This window comes from Leopardus geoffroyi, chromosome C1, assembly GCF_018350155.1.
Source record: "Leopardus geoffroyi isolate Oge1 chromosome C1, O.geoffroyi_Oge1_pat1.0, whole genome shotgun sequence".
Lineage (NCBI taxonomy): Eukaryota > Metazoa > Chordata > Mammalia > Carnivora > Felidae > Leopardus > Leopardus geoffroyi.
This window is the reverse complement of record NC_059328.1, coordinates 19,352,505-19,360,637: the sequence shown is the minus strand read 5'-3', so window position 1 is coordinate 19,360,637 and position 8,133 is coordinate 19,352,505. Positions and strand designations below refer to the sequence as shown.

The window sequence follows — 8,133 nt, the reverse complement described above, 5'->3', positions numbered from 1 at the left end:
AATGAACCTTCATACCGTTGTTTTATTAATTCTCCTAACAACCTGTCAGGTATTCCTGTTTCCATTTTATAAGTAATAAACTGGAGGCTGAGAACAAGGAGACTTGCCCAAGGTCACATAGTGAGTTAAGGGTAGCACCAGGATGTGGATCCTGTCACCTCGCCCAGCCCCCTGCACAGTCTCTCTGAATGGACTCAAAACTCCCTGAGGGCAGAGCAGTGTCCCCTTTTAGACTGTCCCCTTTCTGCTCTGTATCCATCAGGCTGTGTGCACCCCAGACGCGGTGGGGGTGCCTCCCACTCTGCTGGTCTAGTGCGGGGGAGGGACGATACGCTGAGGGCCTCGTGTATGCAGGGATCCCTCACCCTTTGGGTGCTCCCACTTCTGGGGGGAGATATTACGCTAGGGAGTAGAAAGTGGGTGTTTTAACAGAGGTTCAAACACCAGGCCTCGGGCTGGCCGACCAGGGGAAACCGCCCACGGAGAGAGCTAAGGTGGGAACTTAAATGAGACAGGGGTGCAGAGGCGGGGGTGGAGCTCCCCAGGCAGAGACTGGAAGACGGGGAAGGCCAGGCCCATCTCGACCAGAAACAGCCCAGTGAGCGGTGGCGTGTGCGGCTCCTGCTGGCTTCGGGGCTGGGCGGCGGGCTTTCGCTGGAATTATCCGCGCTCCTGCTCTGACTTGCCCGGCGCCCGAAAGTCAGCTACCCGGGCTCGAGAGCTGGTGGTTCAAGACCGCGGAAGTGGGACCCGCTCAGCGGGCTCCGCAGCGCCACCGCCCAGCCGGGGACTTGGGCAACCACTTCTGCTGTCCGGGCCTCCGTCTCCGCGTCTTTCTGCCCCACGATCGCCAGAGGAACTCCCAGGACTGCACGGTCGCGGGGGTGGGGAGCCCCCTGCCGCTGGGCGCAACACGTGGGCGCGGCGGGTAGGGAAGCACCGCCCCGCGCCCCGCCCCCCGCCCGCCTCCGGGCCGGGCCACCCGCCTCCCCCTTATCAGTCGGCGGGGCGCCGGGACGCCGAGGGCCGCGGTCTGAGCTGGCCAGCCTCGCCGCTCCGATCCGCTCCGCCGCAGGTACCGGGAGCCGGCGGCGGGGCGCCGGGCGTGCTCCCGGGGAGCGGCGCGCACGCGGGCGGGGAGAGAGGCTGAAGTCGGAGCACCCCCGGGCAAGAGTGTGAGGATGCTGAGGGACCAGCTGGAAGGGAGCACCTCTGAGGGAGTGGGCAGGGCGGAGGGCCGGCCTGGGCCGGCAGTGGTGGCCACGGTGGCCGGGAGGAGGAGAGGCCGGCGGCTCGCTGCTCCGCCTGCGGCGGGGCTGGGGGGGAGGCGGATCCAGGGAGACCCCAGGAGCAGAAGGTGCATGAGTACCTAGAACTGGGTGATGTGAGGGGGTCCCCCTCTGGGGACGCCTGGGCCGGTTGGGATGGAGAAGCCTGCCTTGGTGTCAGGAAAACATGGAGGTTTCCCCACCCAATGAGGAAAGGGGAGGGAGCCCCACACCACCCATAGCACTTGCTTCAAGCCTGCAGGCTTTGAGGACCCCCACCCCCAGAGGTTTCCCTGGGGCAGCCCATTCTGGCCTGGCCTGAGTAGGGGGGCCTGGTCAGGCCACCGCTGGTGAGTTTGAGGGTTTGACGGATTCCCGGAGCCTGGCGGCACCCGAATGGATGGCCCAAGACCTTCTGTTTAGCTCCTATGGAAGAGGGTCTCAGCCTCACAACCAGAGTCTTGTGCCACCTCTGAGGCTCGTGGTGGAAGGCTGTCCCTCTCCAGCCTCAGTTTCCCTAACCAGAGGGGCCCTTGCTGGCCAGTGGTGAAAGTTGGGTCCTTTTTCCATCCCTTGTGCTGGGCGACTGTAGCCAGCTCACCCAGCCTCTCTGGGCCTGCCTTCCTCTTAGAGTTCTACCTTGTCCTCAGAGCATCTGTGAGTCTGAGTTCCACAGAAGAATTCCTTTGAGTTATTTATTCTATCCCGATCACAAATGGAGGCCCAAAGTGCGTTACAAAAAGCAAAAATGATGTCCGTTTGGTTTTGGAAGAAATAGAAGGACTTTTTATTTAAACACATTCTGCTGAGTCTGCGAATTAGTTTGCATTGAAGGAGGTCACCCAGTTGCTGGGAGATCAGGAGGCCAGCCGGGGATGAAAACTTTGCTTGTGTAATGTATGGCCACCCCCTGGGTGACTGGAGGTTGACCACAATGGATAAAGGGCAAGAGCACTGGTTTTGGAGTCAGATGATGTGCCCTCTGCCATCCTGCCTCCTGGGCTGTGATGCCAGCTTACACGGAGGCTCAGAGTTGCTTTGAGGCAGAAGTGAAATGTGGGTGAAAGTTCCTCGTAAACAGCAAGCCACTGTAAATTACTGATGTTAGTGCCTCACCTTATTAATATTTTGGGCTTGTATGTGGTATTGTCCTTGTCAGGATCCCTCAAGGAACATTTACCTCTAACAACTCCTGTGTTAACGCAGATCTGGCCTTACTATCTTATGTATGTATGTATGTATGTATTTTTAAGTAGGCTCCACACCCAATGTGCAGCTTGAACTCATGATCCTGAGATCAAGAGTTTGTGTTCTATCTACTGAGCCAGCCAGGCCTGCCTTACTATTATTTTTACGAGGTTAGACTTTGTCTTCTATGGCAAGATAAAGTTGTCTTGAGGGAGTGTGCTGAACAATGAAGGCCCAGAGAAGCAACAATGAATATTTTACGTGCCAAGATGGAGGCAAGAGACAAAGTTAATTATAACCAAATACTCATATTAGGTGGGTTTTTTTTCGTTAGGCTATTAAGCTCCAAGAAGGCAGGGTATTAATACCCTTAGTTCTTACCCTTAGCTGTTGATTAGCTGGGCTATTAGTTCTATAAGGGAAGTGTTTTAATTGCTTTGTTCACTGCTGACGCTCTAGCACCTGGCACATAGTGGGCCTAAAACAAATATTGGAATGTCTCAGGGCCTGAAGGGACCTTTGACGTTACTGATAAATTCACTCTCTCCTTTGACATCTGGAGAAACAGGGCCAAAAGGGGAATGGACTTGTCCAAGGTCACACAGGGATTAAGCGGCTGAGCCGGGACTAGAATCCAACAAACAGCAAAAACAGAGGCGCCATGCTGTGCCAGAACTAACATCTTGCACCAGTAACTTTGTTTTGCTTTCACAAGAGCCCAAGGGGTAGCTATTATTATCCTTTGATTATCAATGAGGAAATAGGCTCAGAGAGGTTAAGGGACTTACCAAAGTCACAGAGCTGTTAAGTTTCAGACTTGAAATCCCATCCTCACATGAAAATGGGAACATGGCTTCACTTGAAGTAGTCTGCCGGAGTGGTAGATACCCTCCCTCGGGACGTCAGCTCTCTCCAATTCTGCGTGGTCACCACCTCGGTGGCTTCTCTTGGGGCTGGATTTTCCTAGGCCCGTAGGCATTTCGTTTGTGTGGGTGAGCCTGTCTGCTTCATTCAACATGTGCCCCAGCCTGTCGCATTTTGCCTGCCATGCGCACTAAAATCTACGGGATGGGTATAACCCGGGGCTCTCCCACTTCAAAGCCCATTTACTACCCCATCCCGACAACCTGGTCTTCTGTTTTGCTCACAGGTACTTACGGGACTTTTTGACCGTGTGTGTCAGGTAGAGACCAGGAGGAACTGGGGCAAGACTTGGTTGAGAAGCCAGGTGAGGAGATGGACCTTGTGTTTAGGAAAAGGAGAATGGGAGGTGGGAGGGCAGAGGAGGACAGAGCTCCTCAGATTGACAGGAGCTCCCACTTGAGCCCTGGAGATCTCTGTTCTGGGGCTCGGCCAACCTGGAAGCTTCCCAAACCTGCAGGACATGCTCTGGCCAGACTTCATGCCTTCTGGATCACCTGCTAGCACGGTCTACCCCTTCACCCTCCCACTGGGGGATGGGGCAGCCAGAGTGGCAACCCTCTCCCTGGCAGTTTCATTTCCCAGCCACCTCTCTTGCGTCTGTGCCCAAGTGCAAATCTTCAGGGCTCTGTGAATCCACAGGGGTTACTCTGAATGGTCTATGCTGGGGAGACTTTAATCATTAAATAAGGTCAGTGTCTCCAGAAGTTCCAACTCCAGCCAAATTTCCCTGGTCCTTACATGCATCCTCATAGAAAAGTAAATATTTCAAGGCACAAGGTTAACTGAAGCCCCCAAGTCCAGTGGAACCAGCTCTTGATGGCCAAAAGAGGACAGTTTTTTAGAGGACATCAAGCGAATCTTTCAGGCTGGGGTATTTCAAATACGACTACTATTAATAATAATTAGTAATAGTAGCAATCATTTATCAAGTTGCTAAACTGTGCTAAAAATTTGTCCGAATAAAGTTAGATCCTTATAAGCAGTCTGTGCCGTAGATGATACTGTAATTCCCATGAGGGACTAAGGATCAGAGAAGGTGAGTCGCTTGTCTTAGATCACACAGCTAGCATGTTACAGAAGCAGGCGTCAAACCTGGTTTGTCTGAATCTGAAGTCCGTCTCCTTCATGAGCCTTCATAGTGTCTGCTTTCTCCTTCAGTCCTAACTTCTTTCCATTATGATTCCTGGGGAGTAGGGGGACAGAAGCCAGTCAAGTTTTCCTGACACCCATCAACCAGGCCCTGGTCACCTGGTCTCAGCCCAGCTTTGCCTGCCTTGCTGTGTGATCTTGGGTAAGTCACAACTTTGTAGCCAGCCACTGGGTTTTCCCAGATGTTTCCTGTGGAGGCTAATGCTGAGCTTCCTTGTGCAGCCGAGGCCTGGCTAGGAGGGCAGTGGTTAGCCTGGATTTGACCAATGTGGGAATGGTGTTGGGGAGGGGAAGGGAGAGGTGGAGGTTGTCTTTAGCCCCACCCTCTGGTGACATCACACAAGACAACTTCCAGTCCCTGGAAGCCCCGCCCTTAGTGACCCTCACCTGTGGAGGTACCACAGGTGCTTGGCATCTGGAGAATTTGCCCAGTCCCACAGCAGAATCCATCGGCCCCCAGGCTCGAGAAAATTCCCTAGGTAACCTAGGTTTGGAGGGGGGCCAGGAAGGGGGGCCCTGAAGCAGGCAGGTCCTGGCAGCCTGGTGGGCAGATGACTCAGGATTCTCTGAGGGTGGCCTCTGGATCCCTCCCCTCATCCTTCCAGCTCTTACTGGACCCCTGCACCTGCTCCTTTCCCCTGGAGTCAGGAGATGGGAACGAATTCTGAAAACAGACCTGTTCAGATGGAATGGGGCTGCTGGGTGAAGTCTAAAGGAAGTAGGGAACAGGATCTCTTTATCCCAGGATGTAGCCTCTGGGGTCTGTGCTTAGGTCCCACTGTGTCTGGTGGAGGAGGAGGGCCCTGAGTGACCTATTGCCACCTGAGGAGGGAGCTGTGAGATAGGGCTTCGTTGGTGTAGAGCAAGTGGGTGGCTTGGTAATGTGGGGAGGCTGAGGTCTCTAGATGTGTGTCAGTTGCTGGAAGACTAAGGAAATAATTTATGGGAAAGGCCTTGGCTACCTGCTTTAGACCATTTTTTCCCAAAGTATGATGGAGATTGGTGTGACAGGAGGCAGGGCAGCAGCAGAGTGGCTAAGAGTGCCTGTACTTGGCAGTCAGAGAGCTGGGTCCAAATTCTGGCTTCTCTGTCTCTGTCTCTCTCTCTCTGTTTCTCTGTGCATGTTCCTCCCTTGGGGAAGGAGCTCCTAACCTCTCTGAATTCCACTGTCTTCAGCAGCAAAATGGGCGTAATAATACCTACCTCAAAAGGCTACTTATGAGAATTAATTGTAACAAGGTTATAAAGACTGAGCACATAGGAAACACTTACTACATTTCAGCTGGTTTTGTTTTGTTTTTTTTCAAATATTTATTTTTGAGAGAGAGAGAGAGAGAGAATGTGAGCAGGGGAGGGGCAGAGAGAGAGAGAGAGGGAGACACAGAATCTGAAGCAGGCTCCAGGCTGAGTTGTCAGCATAGAGCCCAATGCGGGGCTCGAACTCACGAGCTGTGAGATCATGCCCTGAGCCACCCAGGTGCCCCCAATTCAGCTGGCTTTGTAATATAATTATTACTAGGAAAAGAATCCTTGGTCAGGTAGGCTTGACACATGTAGGTTCAACAGAGGGAAGCTGGCTTCTTTGCTGTAGGACTTCTCAGAGACGTTAATAGGCTGTTATGCCTTGGGAAGTTCTAAGGGTGGGATATGGAGCCTTGGACTGTATTTGATGGATCACAGGGACCCAGGAACTAGGCCACCATCGCGCATTATCATTCCCTGGTCTTCTCCCTTGGGGTGGAATGGAAACCTTGCTGGATTGGGCAACGCTGGGGAAGGCTTTCTGTCTCTGGGCTCTTGTTTCCTCAGTGTAAAACAAGGGTGCTGCATGAGATGCTTTCAGAGGCCTTTTCTGGCTCCCCAGGGTTCCGAGTTGGGAAGCCAAAGTTGTAGACAGGGGTGAAGGCTGAAGCCCAGGCTCTTGGGGAGGAGAGGACCTCCACTGCTGGTTCCGCCACTAGCATAGCAGGCCAGGGGGTTCTCGTGGTCTGGACGGAAGTGGCCGGCAAGGCTGTCTGGGGAATAGGAAGTGGAGGTGTCCTGTACTCCCCTTGTGCAGTATTGTAGTAACTTATTTAACTCCTGCCTCCTCATTGGACCAGGAGAGGCCAGAGACCAGAGCTGACTTGAGAAGTGTAATGCGGGGGGAGCTTCAGGCTAGGGTGAGGAGGCTTGATGGGCTGGGGGCTTGTCTTGCTGCCTTTGCATGGCAAGCTCCCTGCATTTACTTGGACTGTGTATAAATTATCAGGGGGCTTTTGGGGGTGATCATGGTGCTGTTGGTGGCAGAAACGTGAGTGCTTTATCCTGCCCTGGATCTCCTTGCCTGTTACAGTGACTGGTGCACAGGTAGTTGCAATAAATATCTGATGAAAGATGGACAGGGCTCCTGGGTGGCTCAGTCAGTTGAGCGTCCAACTCTTGATTTTGGCTCGGGTTGTGGTCTCACGGTCGTGGGACCGAGCCTCATATCAGGCTGGAGCCTGCTTGGGATTCTTTCTCTCCCTCTCTCTCTTGCTCCTCCCCTGCTCTCTCTCTCAAAATAAGTAAATGAAAAAGGAAAGAAAGACAGAAAGAAAGAAAGACAGAAAGAAAAAGAAAGAAAGAAAGAAAGAAAGAAAGAAAGAAAAGAAAGAAAGAAAAGAAAAGAAAGAAAGAAAAGAAAGAAAGATGGACAGAAAACCAGGATGCTGAGTCTAATAAACTTGTTAGAGAGAATTTGAGGGGTGGGAGTCGTCTGGCAGGTGCTAGTTTTTCAATAGATATTTTGATTTAATGAATGCCATAGTGAATACTGATAAGCCTGAATTAAGCAACTGGTTCTGGGCCAAACTGTATATAGGGTATATAATTAGGGAATGATGAATAGCACTTCCCACCGTGTCTTGCAAAGGGCAGTTCAGTGGTTAAGATTGCAAGCTGAGTTCAGGTCCTACCTAGGTTGGGGGGGGGGGGGGCGCGGTGCAGGGTCCTTATCTGAAAAATGCCTCAGTTCCTTATCTGAAAAATGGGAATAATGAGAGCACCTACTCACAGGGGGTTAAGTTGCATAAATGAGTCAATTGTACATAAAGTGCTTGAGACAGTGGCTTGCACATAGCAAGTACTGTATAAGCATTTGCTATGATTTGTTTTCATCTCGGTAACTCCACCATACTATGAAGTTCCCAGGGGTAGGGATCAAATCTTTTTCCTCTCTGCCCTCCCCTGGACCGAGCACAGGATCGGAGGCAGAGGAGGGGCTCAGTGTTTGCTAAATGCACAAATGGATGAATGAATGAATGAATATGTTTTATATGCTATGTTGTATAACCTATACAGGGGAAGTGGGAGGGGGGCAGTAAGGAGGTCCCCTGGAGGTGGCAGTTTGAACTGGCCCAAAAGCATTTCGGTGAGGAAAAGGAAGTTGGCACAGGGTGTGCTATTTGGGTTAGGTGGGAAATGAGGGTAGGAGCAGGGTCTCGAACGCAGGCTGAGGGGTTAGATTTGACTTCTTTGGAATTAACAAGCATGGGTGGGAGTGGAAAGGCTGGAGGAGGGATCTTCTGAGGGGAGTTGTGGCTGAGGGGAAGGACTGTTTTATAGACCAGTTGTTACCAGGGAC

At 52.3% G+C, this 8,133-nt stretch overlaps 1 long non-coding RNA gene across 1 annotated transcript; it reads right to left on the bottom strand.

The window, feature by feature from the left end:
* Nucleotides 1-4,276: 4,276 nt before the first annotated feature.
* Nucleotides 4,277-5,522, bottom strand: LOC123597391. Its single transcript, XR_006712106.1, has 2 exons — nucleotides 5,206-5,522; nucleotides 4,277-4,563 (listed from the first exon to the last, which is right to left on the bottom strand). It is a non-coding gene; the product is annotated as an uncharacterized LOC123597391 (long non-coding RNA).
* Between the last annotated feature and the right edge of the window lie 2,611 nt (nucleotides 5,523-8,133).